General features: G+C 44.6%; 1 long non-coding RNA gene across 1 annotated transcript in view; it reads left to right on the top strand.

The window, feature by feature from the left end:
• Positions 1-3,004: 3,004 nt before the first annotated feature.
• The window catches only part of LOC143786028 (uncharacterized), a 213,503-nt gene continuing 192,774 nt past the window's right edge, over positions 3,005-23,733 (top strand). Inside the window, exons 1-2 of the long non-coding RNA XR_013218210.1 lie at positions 3,005-3,052; positions 13,620-13,764. This is a non-coding gene — a long non-coding RNA (uncharacterized LOC143786028). The remainder of the gene's footprint in view (positions 3,053-13,619; positions 13,765-23,733) is intronic.

The following is a 23,733-nucleotide window of genomic DNA, read 5'->3' as shown; positions in this document are numbered from 1 at the left end:
GCAGGGCAGTCAGCTGGGCTGCATATGAGGAAAGACGGCCAGCGTTCACTGCGCCTGCACCAGGCAGGGGATAAGAGCGCAGGCGCCGGCTACTCTTGAAAACAGCGGTGAGGAGGAGGCGGCGCCCGGCGCCGAGAAGATTTGAGTGACGGCTGTGTGCTGTATGAAGCAGGGGGGAAACGCCGGCCCACTTGACTGAGGAGCAGGTTTTTCGGACAAATAATAAAACTGATTATTTCGGTAGTTACAGCTCCCAGAACTAAAAGTGCCACCTTGTCAGAATGCAGCATTACTGCTGCACAAGGTGGCTCTTTTAGTTTGAAACGACTGGGGGGGGGTGACAGGTTCCCTTTAAGGCTGTGTGCACACGTAGCAGATTTTTTGCGTTTTTTTCGCGGTTTTTCGCTATAAAAACGCTATAAAACCGCGAAAAAAACGCTAACATTAAACATCCTATGTAACAGAATGCAATCCGCATTTTTTGTGCACATGCTGCATTTTTTTCCTGAGCGGAATCGCAATCCAGAAAAAAACGCAGCATGTTCATTAAAATTGCGGAATCGCGGCGATTCTGCACACATAGGAGTGCATTGATCTGCTTACTTCCCGCACGGGGCTGTGCCCACCATGCGGGAAGTAAGCAGATCAAGTGCGGTTGGTACCCAGGGTGGAGGAGAGGAGACTCTCCTCCACGGACTGGGCACCATATAAGTGGTAAAAAAAAAAGAATTAAAATAAAAAATAGCAATATACTCACCCTCAGGCGGCCCGACCTTCTCAGCGGCTTCCGAGGTGTGTGTGAAGGACCTGCGATGACGTCACGGTCACATGACCGCGGGTCACGTGACCGCTACGTCAATGGAAGGTCCTGAACACACAGCTATAGGAACGGACGCCGCTGAGGTCTGCAGGTGAGTATAACCATGTTTTTTATTTTTTTTATTATTTTTAAACATTCTACCTTTTACTATAGATAGGCTGCATCTATAGTAAAAAGTTGGTCACACTTGTCAAACACTATGTTTGACAAGTGTCACCAACCTGTCAGTCAGTTTTCCAAGCGATGCTACAGATCGCTTGGGAAACGCTAGCATTCTGCAAGCTAATTATGCTTGCAAAACGCTAGTTTTCTGCGGGTATATGCATGCAAATTCTGCATGCGATATACCCGCGGCAGGAGGCGCAGAATTGCCGCGGAAATTTCCGCGGCAATTCTGCTACGTGTGCACTTAGCCTAAAACAAACATTTTGGGCTTCTCAACTTTTGTCATTCAACATCTGAACAGAAAATAAATCTTCTGGATCTACAAGCTAAACACTCTAAAACCCAATGGCCATTGAGACCACCTTTTGATTAGCAGGTTATTACCTATCACTTGGATAGGTGATAACATTTAAACTTTGTACAAACCCTTTGAAGCTTTGGGTTTATTTTCTTAGAGAAGGTAACACAGCTACAGTACTTCTCCATGTCTTGAGTTTGCAGGACCCACTATTTTATCACCATAGTTTAAGCAATTAACCTCTCTTCACACTTGCATCATGGTTTCTATAATGGTTCATGCAAAGTAAACCATAATACATATTTATCACACAATGGAATGAAATAGACCCTTGTTGACTAACAATGGAATTATTGTGGTTTCCATAGTTTTAACAGGGAGAATAATTAACTGTCAAACCTGATGGAAACTGCAGTGGAGACTGATTACTAGGGTTGAGCGAAACGGGTCGGCCATTTTCAGAAGTCGCCGACTTTTGGCAAAGTCGGGTTTCATGAAACCCGACCCGACCCCTGTGTGGGGTCGGCCATGAGGTCGGCGATCTTCTGAATCTGGTATCGGAATTCCGATACCGAGTTCCGATATGTTTGCGATATCGGAAATCGGTATCGGAATCCACATTTAAGTGTAAAATAAAGAATTAAAATAAAAAATATTGATATACTCACCTCTCCGACGCAGCCTGGACATCGCCGCTGGTAACCGGCATCTTCCGTTCCTAAGAATGGCACTTGAAAGACCTTTCGATGACGTCACGGCTTGTGATTGGTCGTGGCGGCCCACGTGACCGCTCAGCGACCAATCACAAGCCGTGACGTAATTCTCAGGTCCTTAAATTCCTCATTCTAGGAATTTAGGACATGAGAATTACGTCACGGCTTGTGATTGGTCGCTGAGTGGTCACGTGGGCCGCCGCGACCAATCACAAGCCGTGACATCATCGAAAGGTCTTTCAAGCGCCATTCTTAGGAACGGAAGATGCCAATTACTACCAGGGCGCGTCAGAGGCTGAGTATATCAATATTTTTTATTTTAATTCTTTATTTTACACTTAAATATGGATCACAGGGCCAGAAGGAGAGTTTCCTCTCCTTCAGACCCTGGGAACCATAGCATCCCATTGCACTGCATTGGGTTTCGTGTTTCGGCCGACCCCGACCCCGACTTTTTTATAGGATCGGCCGATTTCACTCGACCCGACTTTTGAGAAAGTCGGGTTTCGTGAAACCCGACCCGATCCTATAAAAATAAAAGTCGCTCAACCCTACTGATTACATCTTCTGACAGATGTGTACAGAGCCTAAGCCTAAATATTTTTCACAATGGTAGTAACAAAGTTTCTTACCTTGAGTGCAATAAATGTCCTTCATGTCCTATATCACTAAATATCAATGTCATAGAGTGCGTATAGTATCTGTACTAGTGTACTGGTTCTGTCTCCAAGGTATTTTATGATGCCTAAATCACTGAAAGATCATTTTACACTGGTTTCCTTTGTAAATCTGGGAAAAATAACTTGATACATGAAATATGGAGACAAACTGTCAATGTGTTGAAGTGATATAACTTCAATGTCAAAATAAGCTTTGTCCATGGCTACATGCACAACTGCTTCCATTGTAAGTGTTGCATTATTGATGTAAATGTTTGCTGACTCCAAACAATAAGGAATGAATAGAAGAAGAAATAGAGACGCCCCCAAGTACAGTATGGATTGAGTGTTTGGCTATAGCTGGACTGGCCGTCAACTAACAGAATAGAAGGGGAAGGTACAGTATGGACGATACCTGATAATGGTACAAATGATGTATGAGATTATGCTGGTGATACAGCAAAGGAGATTAACAGTATATTGTATATTTATTAAATATGAATTACAAATTTGACAGATCTATGTATTGTGGCAACATGTTGGCTCAGTGGTCAGCACTGTTGCTTTGCAGCACTGGGGTCCTGGGTTCAAATCCCAAAAAAGGACAACATCTGCAAGGAGTTTGTATGTTCTCCCCGTGTTTGCGTGGGTTTCCTCCTACACTCCAAAGACATATTGATAGGGAATTTAAATTGTGAGCCCCAATGGGGACAGTAATGATAATGTATGTAAAGAGCTATGGGATTAATGGAAAAGTAAAAAACTTAAAATAGTAGTATTTAGCAATACCGTATCATGCTATGATACACTCAACATTGAAATTGCAACACCAGGAAGGAAAAGTTGTGGAGGTAAGGAAATCACAGTATCGACAGACATGTTACTCATATGAAAATTCCTAAAAATTTATATACCTAAAAAATGTAATCAAGCCAAAAAGTTATTTGGTGATGACACGTTTTCTTTATCATTTCCTTAAAGGATTTGTTCCCTTTCAGAAAAATGTTCCCTATACATACAGTTTGTTGCTAAAAAAAACAAACTGTGTATTAGAATCATAGAATCATAGAATAATAGAGTTGGAAGGGACCTCCTGGGTCATCTGGTCCAGCCCCCTGCTCAAAGCAGGATTCACTAAATTATCGCAGACAGATGTCTGTCCAGCCTCTGTTTGAAAACTTCCATGGAAGGAGAACTCACCACCCCTCGTGGCAGCCTGCTCCACTCATTGATCACCCTCACTGTCAAAAAGTTTTTTCTAATATCTAATCTATGTCTCTTCCCATTCAGTTTCATCCCATTGCTTCTAGTCTTTCCTTGTGCAAATGAGAATAAAGATGATCCTTCTACAGTGTGACAGCCTTTGAGATATTTGTAGACAGCTATTAAGTCTCCTCTCAGTCTTCTTTTCTGCAAGCTAAACATTTCCAAATCCTGCAACCATTCCTCATAGGACATGGTTTGCAGACATGTCACCATTCTGGTCGCTCTTCTGTGAACTTGCTCCAGTTTGTTGATGTCTTTTTTAAAATGTGGTGCCCAAAACTGGACACAGTATTCCAGGTGAGGTCTGACCCAAGAGGAGTAGAGGGCAATAATGACTTCGCGTGATCTAGACTGTATGCTACTGTTAATACATCCCAAAATTGCATTTGCCTTTCTTGCTGCTGCATCACACTGTTGACTCATGTTCAGTTTATGATCTATTAATGTACCCAAGTCTTTTTCACATGTGCTGTTGCTTAGCCCTATGCCTCCCAGTCTGTAAATGCTTTTTTCATTTTTATTGCCCAGATGTAGTACTTAGCATTTTTCCTTGTTAAAAACCATTCTGTTAGTTGCTGCCCACTGCTCCAGTTTATTTATATCTTTTTGAATCCTCGCTCTCTTCTGTAGTATTAGCTATCCCTCCTAGCTTTGTGTCATCAGCAAATTTAAATAGTGTACCCTCAATTTCTTCATCTAAATCATTGATAAAGATGTTGAACAATACAGGGCCCAGGACAGAAGCCTGTGGTAGCCCACTTGAGACATTCTTCCAACTGGATGTGCAGCCATTTACGACCACTCTTTGGGTCCGATCACTAAGCCAGTTATGAATCCACCTAACAGTTGCCTTGTCCATTCCATACTTAGTCATTTTTTCAATAAGGATGGTATGAGATACTTTGTCAACTGCTTTGCTGAAGTCAAGATATACTATATCTACAGTATTTCCCTGATCCAACCAGTCAGTGATTCTGTCATAGAAGGAAATTAAGTTAGTCTGACATGACTTATTAGTTACAAACCCATGCTGACTCTGGTTAATCACTTCATTCTTATCCAGGTACTTACGTATATGTTGTTTAATAATTTGTTCAAAGATCTTTCCTGGTATGGAAGTCAGACTCAGCGGCCTATAGTTCCCTGGGTCCACCTTCTTCCCTTTTTTGAACATAGGAATGACATTTGCTCTTCTCCAGTCTTCTGGGACTTCTCCTGTTCTCCAAGAATTTTCAAAGATTATGGAGAGTGGTTCAAAAATTTCTTCTGCTATATCCTTCAGTATTCTGGGGTGTAATTCATCTGGACCTGGAGACTTGAATTCATTTATGTTAGCTAAATGTTTCCTCTCTATAGTTCTGTTTATAGATATCCTGGATTCTTCTACTCCTTTAATAAGACAGTGGAGATCAGTTGATGCTACATTTCCTTTCTGAGAGAAAACAGATGCAAAATAGGAATTTAAAAGTTCGGCCTTCTCAACATCCTTTGTTACCATTTCATCATTTTCATCCTGTAAAAATCCTGTAGCATCTTTGACTTTTCTTTTACTTTTGACATATACCCCAAATCCTTTTTTACTGCTTTTGACGTCTCTTGCAAGCCTTAATTCATTGTCAGCTATAGTAATCTGATTCATGCCCTGCAGGTTCTGCAGACAGCATTATATTCTTCTTTAGATATGCCTCCCTCTTTCTATTTAATAAACATTTTTTTCTTCCTTTTTAGCATGTGTTTAAGTTCTGTGTTCATCAATCCTGGCTTCCTTAAATGCTTTGCATTCTTCCCTCTTTTTGAAATTGTTAACGATTGTACTTTGAGAATCTCATTTTTCAAGATTTCCCAACCTTCCTGGACATTTTTGTCCTTAAGGATATCCAGCCATTGGATCCCTCCAATTCTCTTTCTGAGTCCCTTAAAATTTGCCTTTCTGAAATCTAACCTTTAAAGGGAACCTGTCACCCCGTTTTTTCAAGATGAGATAAAAATAGCGTTAAATAGGGGCAGAGCTGTGCTTTACATTAGTGTATTTTTTGTACCTTTATTCCCCACCTATGCTGCCGAAATACCTTTGTAAAGTTGCCATTTTGGGCTGTCACTCACGCTGGTCTGGTCATATGGGCGTGGTGACATCGCTGTTTCTCCCCCAGATCTTGCTCAGCTTTCTGTTGCTGGCGTAGTGGTGTGCGCATGCCCAACAGGCGAATCCACTGCGCAGCTGAAGGAAAAGAGCGCGATCTGCGCTATTCAGCGGTTTATCAGTGGGCGCGGCCATCTTCCTGAGGCTGCGCGTGCGCAGATGGTAGTGCTCGGCTTCCCGGGGCTTCAGGAAAATGGCCGCGGGATGCCGCACGTGCGCAGATGGAGATCGCGGCGGCCATTTTTCTGAAGCCCCGGGAAGCCGAGCACTACCATCTGCGCACGCGCGGCCTCAGGAAGATGGCCGCGCCCACCAATAAACCGCTGAATAGCGCAGATCGCGCTCTTTTCCTTCAGCTGCGCAGTGGATTCGCCTGTTGGGCATGCGCACACCACTACGCCACCAACGGAAAGCTGAGCAAGATCTGGGGGAGAAACAGCGATGTCACCACGCCCATATGACCAGACCAGCGTGAGTGACAGCCCAAAATGGCGACTTTACAAAGGTATTTTGGCAGCATAGGTGGGGAATAAAGGCACAAAAAATACACTAATGTAAAGCACAGCTCTGCCCCTGTTTAACGCTATTTTTATCTCATCTTGAAAAAACGGGGTGACAGGTTCCCTTTAAGTCTGAGTCTTCACAGGTCTTCCTCCTCTAGTTATCCAAAATTCTAAAATAGCATGGTCACTACCCCCTAGGGTCCCAGCAACTCTTACCTCCTCAACCATTTCCTCCCTGTTTATAAGGATTAGATCCAAGGTAGCAGATCCCCTTGTTTTTTGTTTTCTCCTCTACCTTTTGGAAGATAAAGTTGTCAGCAAGAGAGGATAAGAATTTGCTTGACCTGTTAGTTTTACCTGAGAGAGATTCCCAACAAATGCCTGGATAATTGAAATCTCCCATGACCACTATATCATATTTTTTGGAGAACTTGGCCATTTGATGCATAACGAGTTCATCCATATCTTCAGCTTGCACAGGCGGCCTGTAGTAAATGCCTACAATGGTGTCCTTTCCGTTGTTCTCTCATTGTATTCTTACCCAAACAGTTTCCACAGAACTCCCAGTCTCTTAAGCTTCAATCTCTGTACAGATATACGCTTTTCTAACATAGAATGCGACACCTCCTCCTCGTTTATCAAGTCTGTTTCTTGCAAATAAGTTGTATCCTCCTAGTCTTGTATTCCAATCATGTGTATCGTCCCACCAAGTTTCAGTGATTCCAATGACATCATATTTCTTCTCCTGTGTTAGTAGTTCCAATTCTCCTTGTTTGTTGCCCATGCTTTGTGCATTTGCATAGAAACATTTTAGTTTGTTATTGGTTTCTCTTCCTCCAATATTTTTATTATTTAGTTTTTTTTGTCTTTGTTCTTCCTTTCCACTTCTAATAGCAGAGTTCTCAATAGTATTTGTCAGGTGTATGGCTTTTTCTGGCCTTTTGCTTCCCTTCCCACATTGTTCTAGTTTAAAGCCCTCCTGATGAGTGTAGCAAGGTGACTTCCAAATACGTTTTCCAGTCTTCGTAAGGTGCACCCCATCTCTAGCAAGCAGTCCATCGTATAGGTAATTCACTCAGTGATCTAGAAATCCAAATCCTTGCTGATGGCACCATCGACGTAGCCAGTTGTTCACCTGCAGAATCTTATTCCACCTCCTTGCTCCATGGCCATCCACTGGGAGGATGGAAGAGAAGACCACCTGCGCTCCCAGTTCTTTCACTTTCTTACCTAAGTTTTCAAAGTCACTGCAGATGGTTTCCAGGACCTTTCTTGTGGTGTAATTTGTCCCCATATGCATTAGCAGGAATGGCTGGTCGTCCTGATATCCTGTCAGACACATCTTTAATTTTTGCACCTGGGAGACAGCACATTTCTCTTGAGGTTATATCCGGTCTGCAGATAGCGGCCTCTGTTCCTCTCAACAGGGAATCCCCCATGGCAACAACTCTCCGTTTCTTCTTCACAACATTTTTCTTTCTCTATCCAGGAGGCCTCTGAGGGCGTACAAGGTTGTTCTTTGTGGGTAAAGTCTTATCTTGATGTATATCTTCATTGTTCTCCTGCGTGAGAGCCTGGTACTGGTTCCTGAGCAGTATGGGTGCTGACTGCCTCCCGATCCTCCTTCTCTGGGTCACACGCTTCCATTTCTCTGTTTCTTCAGGTGCACTTCGAATTTCTTCTCTTTCTGTAACATGAAGAGATAATTCTGCTCTGTCTGAGAACGCTTCACCTTCCTTAATGGTTTTCAATATACTAATCTCTCTTCTAGATTTTGCAACTTTTTCTCCAAGAGGGACACAAGCTTGCATTTCTGTCATGTGAAGTTTGGCTTTTCCACTGGTACGTCTGTGAACATGTAGCAAGAATTGCAGCTCACCAAATGGCTCCTGGCCTCTTCCATCTTCTTACTGTTAAAGAGATATTAAAGCGGTGAAAAACGTTTCAAAATTACCGATGTCCTCCTTTCAACTGCAATGGCCAAAATCCAGTGTTCTTTGAGTTCGCGGAGACTATTCACTTATCCCAGAATGGACTGGGAATATGCAAATTCTCTCCTCAGGACTCCTCCCCTGAAGTCTACTAAGGGTCCAGTGCTGTGTCGCCGTTAGAGACCCGTTTCCATTATTTGGCTGTAGCAGTGATGTCATTTTGACATTGCATTAAACTCAGCGGTTATATGCTTGAAGACAACATGAGCCGCTGAGCACAGTGACTGGTTACAGCGCTGTTGACATGATGTTCCAACTGAAGCCAAAAGATGGAAACCAAGGCAGCAGTAGAAACACAATGTCGGACCCTGGAAGAGTAAGTAAAGCAGTTTGTTATTTTACAATAAATTGCTTGTAAAGAAAAGTTTTCTTAAAGGGGAAAGCCCATTTAACACTTTGCATAAAAGTATTTTGTTCTCAAGCAACATATAGTCTAGTAACAGCAGTTGTACACATGGCTGCTCATCCTTTCTTCAGTTAAGTTATGTTTTAGTTTGATTTAATACACAGGGGGGAATAATATGTAACGTCTCACATCTTCTCATCAAAGTATGCTTGACAGTAGGGTCAGCAATACAACATGTGGGAAAGAGGTAACAGGCTGGATGACTTACATTGCTACATGGCGTTACACTTGTGTTTTGATTTATCTGCAGTAATAAAATTATATTGTGCAACATTGTGTATTGCAGAGAACTTTTTGAGCTCGCTCTATGAAATCTCTGCTTCCAATTTGCAAGTCGAATAATACATTTACATGGTTAGTCCCTTTCTCTGTTACTGAGAAATCAGTGTTTGAACTTATATACAAGTGAGGCTGTAGATGTAAAGCATCTGTCATTCCAGCTCTTTTCCTCAAGCAGCATCACCTCCTATTGCTTAACTGGTGGCTCCTTTGCCTAAAATCACACAGCATAGAGGCTCTCAGTCAAGCAGGAGGAGGCGGCGCTATTCAGGGACTAGAGCTGAAGTGAAAGAGGCTTCAGATCTACCATAGCTATTCAGCCTCATTTGCATATCGATTAAAACACTCATTTCTCAGCAATGGAGGATGGCCATGTTAAGGTATTGCTTTTATTGGAGTTGCTATTTACATATAGCAAATAATTAGCTTGAGGGGTGAAATCCTGCTGAAAATCCATTTAATGGGTGTCAGGTTAAGAAAACCTATTTTTAAATAACATTTAATGAAATCTAAATGAATAAAAATGTGTTTCATTTACAAGAATTTAAAAGGGTTACCCAGACTTTTGCTGTAACACAGGATCCACCATCATCTAAATATAAAAGTAAAATTAATACTCACCTACAGATCTGCTGCTGCTCCTCTGTAGCACTGCTTGGGATCCCCCAGGTCACGCTTCCTTTTGTAGCAAGAAAAAGCAGTTAACTTACTGAAACTGATTAGCTATTGTACAAAGGTATACTCAGTTGCATTGTTGATGAAAAGATGAGCTTCTATTTTTATTCCAATCACCATCCCAGCAATGGCATTGCCAGGGTTGATGATTTTAAAACACAGCCATGACCCAAAGAAAGATCGCAAGGTTGCACCTTGACAGTCCCCATTTGGTGTTGTGATATATGTGATGCAGTAACCCCTGTAACAGATAGGGGGCGCTGCATGGTCTCCCCGGGATCTGCACGGAGTTGTATTGAGGCCGTGAGAATTGACCTGCAGTGATGTCAGGATCACGTGACCAGTCCATGTGATCCATTACTGTGGGTGTGGTTACAGGTACATAACGTGACCAGAGTGTGGGTCACATGTTCCTGTGTGGTTCCAGTGTTTGGACCTGAAGGGTCCAAGTGCAAAATCCCTGAGGGAGTTCCTGAGGGCTCGGTGTGTTCCTGTGTTGGAAGCCTGGGAGGAGGCTTCCTGGAAAGCACCTGCTGGCGTGGGAGGTCCTAGGAGGAGGACCGGATCCCGGAGCAGTGCACAGTGGAACTGGGGAAGCTACAATCCTTCGGTGAGGTCTGGACTGACTACTGTATGCCGGACAGGCAAGTCGGGGATCCCTGTTAGGCAGCTTACCCAGAAGAGTGTTAACGGAGTCTGGGGAAGCTGGAGTCCTTCGGTGAGGTCTGGACTGACTAGTGCGTGCCGGCCAGGCAAGTTGGTGATCCCTGTAAGGCAGCTTACCCGGAGGTGGACTGGCGAGGAGTCAGCAGGTGGCGCCGGAGCTCCCGTCAGGTATCGTACAGGCCGGTAGTGCTTGTGAAGTTCTATGAACTGTGTGGTCTCCCTTGGGAACTGGTTAAGGGAGGACCAGCGTGTTAGTGTCCGTGAGGCAAAGCCGTACACTGAAGTGTTTGAAGCTGCAAGTAAATATCACCAGTTGGTGCCTGTTGTGTTTCATGTTATGAACTGTGCATAACCCGGTTTATGAGGCTTAATAAACCGCATGGACTGCTTTGTTTTATAAACCCGTGCCCGTGTGCTTGAATATCGCGGTCAAGTGAGTGTCCCCCAACACTCTCAGTAAGAGAAACCTTACAGTGTGCCAATTGTTGCCAAAAAGTGGTTTGTGGGCTAGCTCTACTAAGAGTTCATGCAATAAAAATATTTTTGTGCTATCCATGTGTGCAACAGACAGCACACTGACTCTATTGTGAAGTCTGACAAATTAAGGATTACTATATATACATTACTAAGGATCAGAACCACCATCAGTACATGAATACATCACGTGAATGACGATCATAAAAAGAATATAACCTCAGAATCATCATCAGTACATGCAAAAAGCATGAGAACCACAATCAGTACAGGAAGACAGCACCAGAACCATCATCAGTACATAGATACAGCATCGGAATCACCATCAGTACAGGAATAAATCACCAAACTTGGTATCTGCCCCTAATTTGAGCTGTTTTGGCAAATTTTGCCCCCCCCTCACACACCCTGAAGGTGTTGTCTATGCGTTTTGGTTTTGTCTCCCATTGAACTGAATGATGTTTGGCCATGTTTGTGAACTATCCAGCAAACATGTTTGGGAACACCGTGAAGTTTGGCAAACATAGCTAAATCGAACCTTGAAAAGTTCACTCTACTCTAATTATAAATTCTACTTTGATCTAAATAGTTTTGCGCAAGCCCAGCCCAAGTATTGTACAATTGTACCTCAGTATGTAAATGTTTCAGAGCTGATTCTCCTGATACATAAAACGTTCTCTCTTTCCTTGCTCATATATCCTTACACTATGGTAAAAGTTCTTCACAAATGACAAAGTAACTTCAGACAAGGAATTCCTTCCTTTGTGTTATTTCAGTCTGTTTGCTCATAAAGCCACATCCACACAATCCTGTCTGCATGCAATATAATTTGTTCCTTGGCTTGCACTCAATACAGATGCCAGATGACATTTGCATAGATAAAGGAGCAGTATTCCTTATTTGTTTTTATGTGGTCTATGTACGACACCTTATGCCTCAATTTTAAGGTCAGGAAAATAAACATATCTGATCTACCTAAGGATATAAAAATGATAATTGTGGTCTTGAAAACCGAGTCAGAGTTGAAGTACAGTTGAGTCTATAGGATTAAATGTAAATCCTTGCTTCCTATAGGTAAAATTAACTAGCCATATAGTTTCTTCATTGTTGGTCATGTTTACCAGTACTGGGACAAGGGGTAGGCAGGGTAGTCACATGCCTAGGGCGCTACCGTATGCCTACCTATGGGGGGAACACTTTTGGAAAAAAATTGCTGAATGTTCATGGTTGCCGGATATCTTTGTGACGGCTAGGCCACAGGCATGGAAAAGAGCGACATTAGTCACTGACACCGCTCAAACCTCTTTCTACCTGCATCCTGGCCATCGTTCCCTCCCTGCTTTCAATTGCATTCGCATCTACTAGATGCAAATGACATGGATACAATTGCTGTGTGCGTCGCCCAGGACAGAAGCATAGGAGCAGTCATCTCTGCTGTGTTAACGCTATAGCATACATGCCATCGAGTTATGCTATACCACTAGCGCAGATGATTCATCTGTGCTAGCGGTGACGGAGCCTCAGATGCTTCAGCCCGCGTCCGAGGCTCCGTCACTGAATGACAGCACATCGCTAACGCATGCCGATTATGGCATGCATTGGCGATGCGCCCAATAATAGGGGTTAATGGCAGCATTAAAGGACTGCGTTACACCGTGTTATGCCACAGTGTAACGCAGTTTGTCTAACGGACTGCATTAACGCAATGTGAACCCAGCCTAACGCTGCTGTGCTGTAATACCATAATTTCCTTTGGGATCAATAAAGTGGATCGGCATGGGATCGGCCACGTGGTCGGCGATCTTGGCGCCAAAGTCGCGTTTTGTATGACGCCTTCCCCGCCATTTTTTCAGCCAATTAAGGAGTGTGGGCAGCGTGATGACATAGGTTCCGGTCTGGTTTCTGCGGCGTCATAGAGCCATATTACCGTTTGGGCTGCAGTGATTTCCGCAGTCAAACACAACATATGCTTTGCACGGAGGGGAGAGGGAGAGAGAGAGCGAGAGAGAGAGAGAGAGAGAGAGAGAAAAAAATATAATCCACATTGACTTGCATTGGGTTTCGTGTTCCGGTCCGGAACCCGACTTTACAGTAGAATCGGCCGATTTCACGCGATCCGACTTTCGAGAAGGTCGGGTTTCACAAAACCCAACTCGATCCTAAAAAAGCAAAAGTCGCTCAACCCTAGTGACCATCATACTGTGTAGGAGGACAGTGTGCGGAGTGGTTACAGTTTGAAGAGGTCAGCGTGGTGGGCAGTATGAGGGCATAGTGTGAAAAGGGGCATGGATTGGATATGGAGAGGGTACATCAAGAAATGGAGGCACTATGGAGAAAGGTTACATGGCAGGGGGACAGTGTGGAGATATAGAAAGAGTAATGGATAATTAGAGATGTGACACCTATGGTGTAGGTCGTGGTTCATAAGGGCGGATAGTGTGGTGGTTATAGGTGATAATGGTAGAGAGTCTGGAGGTCATGTACAATTATAGGCTTATTTAGTGGCATAATATGGACAGATATGTTTATGCAGAGGGCATTTTAATAACACTCTTATTTTTAAGGGCTCTGTGTGGGGATGTGCTGCAAAAGACCGGAGAAGAGGGAGTTTTGCAGAAAGCAGCTGTGGATGTGAAAAGTCATCATGGCATCTAGACAAGATTGAGATAAAAAGAAAGAGATGACTCCAAAGATGATGTAATATATAAGGTACCTGGATATAAATACTTATTTGTAGTACTGACTAATTCTCATAATTGATTACTAACAGTCATCATTGATTGATGTACTAAGCTTGGTTCTTTTATTCAAGCATTGTTGGTTCTGGTCATGAATTCTTGTACCTATTGTTGTTCAGGTGATGTATTTGTGGCACCCCAGGAGTTCAGGTACCACAGTGGTATTGCCTTCCTCTCGGGGAGGGTAATGCCATGCTTGGAAACGAGGATGATCCCTTTGACAGGTAATTTTACTTGCAACACTTTCTGACTTTCTGGCCAGAAGGGGGAGCTCTGAACCTGGTTTCTGGGGAGCTTCCCTATATACATTCTGGTCTGGAGGAGGAGTTAGTTAGTCTGGTGCAGACAAAGAACAGAGGAGCACAGGAGAAGTCAAGAGCTAGAGGAGAGCTGCGAGAGGGCTCCCTCTAAGCTAGAGCGCAGAAACCGGGCATCGGGAGCCCGAGGCTGTGTAGAACTACAAGTCCCAAGGCAGAACAGGATGTCAGGAAATTGGAAGTGACTTGTCCACATTGCACCTGAGGTACAGCAACATCCAGAGCCCGGAGTCACTGTGGAAAGAGACCCCAAGGAAACTGCCCGAGTTGCCATGCATGTACTATCCCAGGACAGGAGAGAAAGAGGACCTTGTCGGGAAGCCGCAGGCAACAAGGGACATAGTGGAAGGCTCCCAATCAGACCTGACAAAGGGGGTTCAATTAGTTTCCAGGCTGCCTGGACTGTCATGAATCCCAATGGCTAGGGATAGCACAGGACAAGCAAAGTACAAATATATTACGGACGAGCTCTAGGGTGATGGAACCTGGGCTGACCGCTGCCCTACGCCTGACAAACGCAACTAGAGATAGCCAGGGAGCGTGCCTACGTTGGTTCTAGACGCCACGCACCAGCCTAAGAGCTAACTAGCACTGCAGAGAAAATAAAGACCTCACTTGCCTCCAGCGGAATGAACCCCAAAAGATATAGTTGCCCCCTACATGTATTGACGGTGAAATGAGAGGAAGGCACACACATAGAGATGATATATATAGTTTTAGCAAATTGAGGCCCACTGTAAACTAGAAAGCAGAACGATACAAAAGGGGACTGAGCGGTCAGCAAAAAACCCTAATCAAAAAAACCATCCTGAGATTACAAGAACCCATGTGCCAACTCATGGCACATGGGGAGAACCTCAGTCCACTAGAGCTACCAGCTAGCATAGAGACATAATAAGCAAGCTGGACAAAAAACCAAACAACTGAAAATCAGCACTTAGCTTATCCTGAAAGATCTGGGAGCAGGTAGGCAGGAACCAAACAGAGCACATCTGAATACATTGATAGCCGGCAAGGGAAATGACAGAAAGGCCAGGTAAAATAGGAAACACCCAGCCACTGATGGACAGGTGGAAACCAAAGGCCGCAACCCACCAAAGTCACCCAGTACCAGCAGTAACCACCAGAGGGAGCCCACAAACAGAATCCACAACAGTACCCCCCCCTTGAGGAGGGGTCACCGAACCCTCACGAGAACCCCCAGGGCGATCAGGGTGAGCTCTATGGAAGGCGCGGACCAAATCAGTCGCATGAACATCGGAGGCGACCACGCAGGAATTATCCTCCTGACCATAACCCTTCCACTTAACCAAATACTGGAGTTTGCGTCTGGAAACACGAGAATCCAAGATCTTCTCAACAACATACTCCAATTCTCCCTCCACCAGCACCGGAGCAGGAGGCTCAACCGAAGGAACAACGGGCACCTCATACCTCCGCAACAACGACCGATGGAACACATTATGAATAGCAAACGATGCTGGGAGATCCAAACGAAAAGATACAGGGTTAAGAATCTCCGAGATCCTATAAGGACCGATGAACCGAGGCTTGAAATTAGGAGAAGAGACCTTCATAGGGACAAAACGAGAAGACAACCACACCAAATCCCCAACAAGAAGTCGGGGACCCACGCGGCGATTAGCAAACTGCTGAGTCTTCTCCTGAGATAACTTCAAATTGTCCACCACCTGATTCCAAATCTGATGTAGCCTGTCCACCACCACGTCCACTCCAGGACAATCCGAAGGCTCCACCTGACCAGAGGAAAAACGAGGATGAAACCCCGAATTACAAAAAAAAGGAGAGACCAACGTGGCCGAACTAGCCCGATTATTAAGAGCAAATTCGGCCAGTGGCAAAAAAGCAACCCAGTCATCTTGATCAGCAGAAACAAAACACCTCAAATAAGTTTCCAAGGTCTGATTAGTTCGCTCCGTCTGGCCATTCGTCTGAGGATGGAATGCAGACGAGAAAGACAAATCAATGCCCATCTTGGCACAAAACGTCCGCCAAAATCTAGACACAAACTGGGATCCCCTGTCAGAAACGATATTCTCCGGAATCCCATGCAAACGAACCACGTTCTGAAAAAATAAAGGGACCAACTCAGAGGAGGAAGGCAACTTAGGCAAGGGCACCAAATGAACCATCTTAGAAAAGCGGTCACACACAACCCAGATAACGGACATTTTCTGTGAAACCGGGAGATCAGAAATAAAATCCATGGAAATGTGCGTCCAAGGCCTCTTCGGGATGGGCAAGGATAACAACAACCCACTGGCCCGAGAACAGCAAGGCTTAGCTCGAGCACACACTTCACAAGACTGCACAAAGGTACGCACATCCCTAGACAAGGAAGGCCACCAAAAAGACCTGGCCACCAAGTCTCTAGTACCAAATATTCCAGGATGACCAGCCAACACAGAAGAATGGACCTCGGAGATGACTCTACTGGTCCAATCATCCGGAACAAACAGTCTTTCTGGTGGACAACGATCCGGTTTATCCACCTGAAACTCCTGCAATGCACGTCGCAAGTCTGGGGATACGGCGGACAATATTACCCCATCCCTAAGGATACCAGTAGGCCCAGAGTCTCCAGGAGAGTCAGGCACAAAACTCCTGGAAAGAGCATCTGCCTTCACATTCTTTGAACCTGGCAGGTATGAAACCACGAAATTGAAACGAGAAAAAAATAACGACCAACGAGCCTGTCTAGGATTCAAACGCCTGGCAGACTCAAGGTAAATGAGATTCTTGTGATCAGTCAAGACCACCACACGATGTTTAGCACCCTCAAGCCAATGACGCCACTCCTCAAATGCCCACTTCATGGCCAAAAGCTCCCGATTACCCACATCATAATTGCGCTCGGCGGGCGAGAATTTTCTAGAGAAGAATGCACATGGCTTCATCACCAAGCCATTAGAACTTCTCTGTGACAAAACCGCCCCCGCTCCAATCTCGGAAGCATCAACCTCAACCTGAAAAGGAAGTGAAACATCTGGTTGACACAACACAGGAGCAGAAGAAAACCGGCGCTTAAGTTCCTGAAAGGCCTCCACGGCCGCAGGAGACCAATCAGCAACATCAGCACCCTTTTTAGTCAAATCAGTCAAAGGTTTGACAATACTGGAAAAATTAGCAATGAACCGACGATAAAAATTAGCAAACCCCAAGAACTTCTGAAGGCTCTTAACAGATGTAGGTTGTGTCCAGTCACAAATCGCCTGAACCTTGACGGGATCCATCTCAATAGTAGAAGGAGAAAAAATGTACCCCAAAAAGAAATCTTCTGGACTCCGAAGAGACACTTTGAGCCCTTCACAAACAGAGAATTGGCCCGCAGAACCTGAAACACCTTCCTGACCTGTAGAACATGAGACTCCCAGTCATCAGAAAACACCAAAATATCATCCAAATACACAATCATAAACTTATCCAGATATTCACGGAAAATATTGTGCATAAAGGACTGAAAGACTGACGGAGCATTGGAGAGTCCAAAAGGCATTACCAAATACTCAAAATGGCCCTCAGGCGTATTAAATGCGGTTTTCCACTCATCACCCTGTTTTATCCACACCAGATTATACGCACCGCGAAGATCTATCTTAGTGAACCACCTAGCCCCCTTAATGCGAGCAAACAAATCAGTCAATAATGGCAATGGATACTGATACTTGACTGTAATCTTATTCAGAAGGCGATAATCTATACAAGGCCTCAGGGAACCATCTTTTTTTGCAACAAAAAAAAACCCTGCTCCCAGAGGGGACGAAGATGGACGAATATGTCCCTTTTCCAAGGACTCCTTAATATAATTCCGCATAGCAGTATGCTCTGGCAGTGACAGATTAAATAAACGACCCTTAGGGAACTTACTGCCAGGAATCAATTCTATAGCACAGTCACAATCTCTATGCGGAGGGAGCGAATTGAGCTTAGGCTCCTCAAAAACATCCCTATAGTCAGACAAAAACGCAGGGATCTCAGAAGGAGTAGATGAAGCGATTGAAATCGGAGGTGCATCATCATGAACCCCCTGACATCCCCAGCTTAACACAGACATTGTTTTCCAGTCCAGGACAGGATTATGAGTTTGTAACCATGGCAGACCAAGCACTAGTACATCATGTAAATTATAAAGTACAAGGAAGCGAATCACCTCCTGATGAACGGGAGTCATGCGCATGGTCACTTGTGTCCAATACTGCGGTTTATTCATAGCCAATGGTGTAGAGTCAATTCCCTTCAGAGGAATAGGAACTTCCAGAGGTTCCAGACTAAAACCGCAGCGTTTAGCAAATGACCAATCCATAAGACTCAGGGCAGCGCCCGAATCCACATAGGCATCGACGGAAATGGAAGACAGTGAAAAAATCAGAGTCACAGACAAAATGAACTTAGGCTGCAGAGTACCAATGGCAAAAGATTTATCAACCCTTTTTGTGCGTTTAGAGCATGCTGATATAACATGAGCTGAATCACCACAATAGAAACACAATCCATTTTTCCGCCTATAATTTTGCCGTTCACTTCTGGACTGAATTCTATCACATTGCATAGTCTCAGGTGCCTGTTCAGAAGACACCGTCAACTGGTGCACGGGTTTGCGCTCCCGTAAACGCCGATCAATCTGAATGGCCATAGCCATAGACTCATTCAGACCTGTAGGCGTAGGGAACCCCACCATAACATCCTTAATGGCCTCAGAAAGACCATTTCTGAAGTTTGCAGCCAGGGCGCACTCATTCCACTGAGTAAGCACCGACCATTTCCGAAACTTCTGACAATATATCTCCGCTTCATCATGCCCCTGAGAGAGGGCTAATAAAGCCTTTTCAGCCTGAATCTCCAGGTTAGGTTCCTCATAGAGCAATCCCAATGCCAGAAAAAACGCATCCACACTGAGCAATGCAGGATCCCCTGGTGCCAATGCAAATGCCCTATTCTGAGGGTCGCCCCGCAGGAAAGATATTACAATCTTGACCTGTTGAGCAGGGTCTCCAGAGGAGCGAGATTTCAAAGAAAGAAACAATTTACAATTGTTCCTGAAATTCAGGAAGGTAGATCTATCTCCAGAAAAGAACTCTGGAATAGGAATTCTAGGTTCAGACATGGGAGTGTGAACAACAAAATCCTGTATGTTTTGAACTTTTGCCGCGAGATTACTCAGGCTGGAAGCCAAACTCTGGACATCCATGTTAAACAGCTAAGATCAGAGCCATTCAAGGGTTAAGAGGAGGTAAGAAGCAGCTAGACAGCAATTAAGGGCTAGGCAGCAAAACTCTGAAGGGAAAAAAAAAAAAAAAAAAATTTCCCTTAAACACTTCTCTTTCTCCTGCTTCAGCCCAAACAATTAACACTTTGTGGGCCGGCTATACTGTCATGAATCCCAATGGCTAGGGATAGCACAGGACAAGCAAAGTACAAATACAGGTCCTTCTCAAAAAATTAGCATATAGTGTTAAATTTCATTATTTACCATAATGTAATGATTACAATTAAACTTTCATATATTATAGATTCATTATCCACCAACTGAAATTTATCAGGTCTTTTATTGTTTTAATACTGATGATTTTGGCATACAACTCCTGATAACCAAAAAAACCTGTCTCAATAAATTAGCATATCAAGAAAAGGTTCTCTAAACGACCTATGACCCTAATCTTCTGAATCAACTAATTAACTCTAAACACATGCAAAAGATACCTGAGGCTTTTAAAAACTCCCTGCCTGGTTCATTACTCAAAACCCCCATCATGGGTAAGACTAGCGACCTGACAGATGTCAAGAAGGCCATCATTGACACCCTCAAACAAGAGGGTAAGACCCAGAAAGAAATTTCTCAACAAATAGGCTGTTCCCAGAGTGCTGTATCAAGGCACCTCAATGGTAAGTCTGTTGGAAGGAAACAATGTGGCAGAAAACGCTGTACAACGAGAAGAGGTGACTGGACCCTGAGGAAGATTGTGGAGAAGGACCGATTCCAGACCTTGGGGAACCTGAGGAAGCAGTGGACTGAGTCTGGTGTGGAAACATCCAGAGCCACCGTGCACAGGCGTGTGCAGGAAATGGGCTACAGGTGCCGCATTCCCCAGGTAAAGCCACTTTTGAACCATAAACAGCGGCAGAAGCGCCTGACCTGGGCTACAGAGAAGCAGCACTGGACTGTTGCTAAGTGGTCCCAAGTACTTTTTTCTGATGAAAGCAAATTTTGCATGTCATTCGGAAATCAAGGTGCCAGAGTCTGGAGGAAGACTGGGGAGAAGGAAATGCCAAAATGCCTGAAGTCCAGTGTCAAGTACCCAGTCAGTGATGGTGTGGGGTGCCATGTCAGCTGCTGGTGTTGGTCCACTGTGTTTCATCAAGGGCAGGGTCAATGCAGCTAGCTATCAGGAGATTTTGGAGCACTTCATGCTTCCTGGCACCTGCTCACAGTGCCGAAACCACTGGTAAATGGTTTACTGACCATGGTATTACTGTGCTCAATTGGCCTGCCAACTCTCCTGACCTGAACCCCATAGAGAATCTGTGGGATATTGTGAAGAGAAAGTTGAGAGACGCAAGACCCAACACTCTGGATGAGCTTAAGGCCGCTATTGAAGCATCCTGGGCCTCCATAACATCTCAGCAGTGTCACAGGCTGATTGCCTCCATGCCACGCCGCATTGAAGCAGTCATTTCTGCCAAAGGATTCCCGACCAAGTATTGAGTACATAACTGAACATTATTATTTGATGTTTTTTTTGTTTGTTATTAAAAAACACTTTTATTTGATTGGACGGTTGAAATATGCTAATTTATTGAGACAGGTTTTTTGGGTTATCAGGAGTTGTAGGCCAAAATCATCAGTATTAAAACAATAAAAGACCTGACAAATTTCAGTTGGTGGATAATGAATCTATAATATATGAAAGTTTAATTGTAATCATTACATTATGGTAAATAATGAAATTTAACACTATATGCTAATTTTTTGAGAAGGACCTGTATATTACGGACGAGCTCTAGGGTGATGGAACCTGGGCTGACCGCTGCCCTACGCCTGACAAACGCAACTAGAGATAGCCAGGGAGCGTGCCTACGTTGGTTCTAGACGCCACGCACCAGCCTAAGAGCTAACTAGCACTGCAGAGAAAATAAAGACCTCACTTGCCTCCAGCGGAATGAACCCCAAAAGATATAGTTGCCCCCCACATGTATTGACGGTGAAATGAGAGGAAGGCACACACATAGAGATGATATATATAGTTTTAGCAAATTGAGGCCCGCTGTAAACTAGAAAGCAGAACGATACAAAAGGGGACTGAGCGGTCAGCAAAAAACCCTAATCAAAAAAACCATCCTGAGATTACAAGAACCCATGTGCCAACTCATGGCACATGGGGAGAACCTCAGTCCACTAGAGCTACCAGCTAGCATAGAGACATAATAAGCAAGCTGGACAAAAAACCAAACAACTGAAAATCAGCACTTAGCTTATCCTGAAAGATCTGGGAGCAGGTAGGCAGGAACCAAACAGAGCACATCTGAATACATTGATAGCCGGCAAGGGAAATGACAGAAAGGCCAGGTAAAATAGGAAACACCCAGCCACTGATGGACAGGTGGAAACCAAAGGCCGCAACCCACCAAAGTCACCCAGTACCAGCAGTAACCACCAGAGGGAGCCCACAAACAGAATCCACAACACTGGACTCCACCGTCACCTGTTGCCGTTACCCTGGACTGAGACTGCCTACCAACAGCAAACAAGATAAAGAGACCCTGTGCAGCCCTGTGTCCTCCATTTATTTCAGGCACCACACCATCTTTGCCCAAACACACCAGGAGCCCTGGGGACCCAGCTTCACCTGTGGGAATTTATACCATCTTTGCTGCAGTACTATCACCCCCAGAGGACCCCTTTAAGCAGCGTCGGTCACTCCTGACCGAGTACCACAGATGGCGTCACAAACATTTCCTATTTCTTTATTCAAATCCCTTTAAGACCGTCCCTTTCACTTGGGTGCCCAGGGCCACGGACCGGGTCACCGCCACCATGACACATCCACATGACACATGCCGAGTCCCCCACGGCCCTGGCAGGCGTTCCATATTTATGTACTGATGGATGTTCTGGTGACGTACTTTACTGATGATGTTTCTTGTAACATAGTCAAGTACTGATGGTGGCCTGTTGATGTAAATGTGGCACCCCAGGAGTTCAGGTACCACAGTGGTATTGCCTTCCTCTCGGGGAGGGTAATGCCATGCCTAGAGACAGGAGGGATCCCTTTGGCAGGTAACCTTACATGCAACACATTCTGACTCCAGGCCAGAAGGGGAGCTCTATACCCGACTTGAGGGGAGCTGCTCTCTCTGGTCGGGAGGATGAGTCAGTTGCTAGGCAGTTGCTAGGCAGGCAAACAGACAGTTGACAGTTGGTAGCAGACAATGAAGGAGCACAGAGGTACTTAGGAGCTAGAGAAAAACTGCTACTGGGCCTCTCTAAGCTGAGCGCAGAAACCGGGTACCGAGAGCCCGAGGCTGAAGGGGACTGCAAGCCCCACGGCAGAACCGGAGGGCAGGAAACTAAAAGGGTCTTGCCCACATAATACCTGAGGTACAGCAGCAATCAGAGTCCAGAGTCACCATGAACAGAGACCCAAAAGAGACTGCTCAAGATGCCTACCTTGCAGGTACTGTCCCTGGACAGGGAAGAAAGAGGGCCTTGTTAGAGAGCTACAGGCAGCAAGGGACCACAAACCAGCGCATAGTTGAAGGCTCCCAAACTGACCTGTCAAGGGGATTTCCATCTGTCTTCAGGCTGCCTGGACTCCAGCTACACCTGTTACCGGTACCCTGGACTGAGGCTGAATACCATCTCAGTAAACCAGTGTAATAATTATAGGGGATAATTCAGGAGACTCTTTGCGTGGAACAAGACAACTACAGGACACAGTTTTATAAGTGGTAAAGTCTATATTATCACACAGTGATTCAAACAGGTGCAGAGAGAAACTCAAGTCCACAACACTTGGTGTAAATGTTAAACGCAGCTTAGCAGTCTATAGGAAACTTCAGAGGAAAATGCAATCAAGGAGAAAGTCTATGAAGCACAGTTATTCTTGAGGAGACTTGACAAGAATAAATCCTTGTCTTAGTCCAAACACAGATAGATAAGCTTATAAGGCAGTTCAAATCATATCTTAGCTCAACCAGGGAGGCCTGGTTAATAATCTCAGGTTTTTGCAGAGCAGAAACAGCTTACATGTCCAGCAAATGCAGATGGAAGTAAACACGAGCAGCAGATGAAGGAGGATTACTGGAAACTGGTGTATGCAGCAGGAACTCAAAGCAGAGTAGCAGGATCACCACACAGGTTCACAGGAGCAGGTATATAGCCAGGGAGTAATCAGAGGTCAGGAGCTGGATGCAAGGCAGAATACTGTAGCACAGACTGAAGGCTGGGGTGGAGTTTTATAGCAGGAAGACACAGTGCACAAGAGACCAAAGACGCCATCTTGGAAAAGGGCAGTAATGCACAAAAGGTAAAAAATGTTCAGAGTCCTGACAACCAGGTAAAGACTGCAACCCTGTGTCCTCCAATTATTTGCGGCATTCACCAT

The sequence above is a fragment of the Ranitomeya variabilis genome, chromosome 7, assembly GCF_051348905.1.
Source record: "Ranitomeya variabilis isolate aRanVar5 chromosome 7, aRanVar5.hap1, whole genome shotgun sequence".
Lineage (NCBI taxonomy): Eukaryota > Metazoa > Chordata > Amphibia > Anura > Dendrobatidae > Ranitomeya > Ranitomeya variabilis.
The sequence above is the reverse complement of the archived record's forward strand: the minus strand, read 5'-3'. Positions and strand labels throughout refer to the sequence as shown.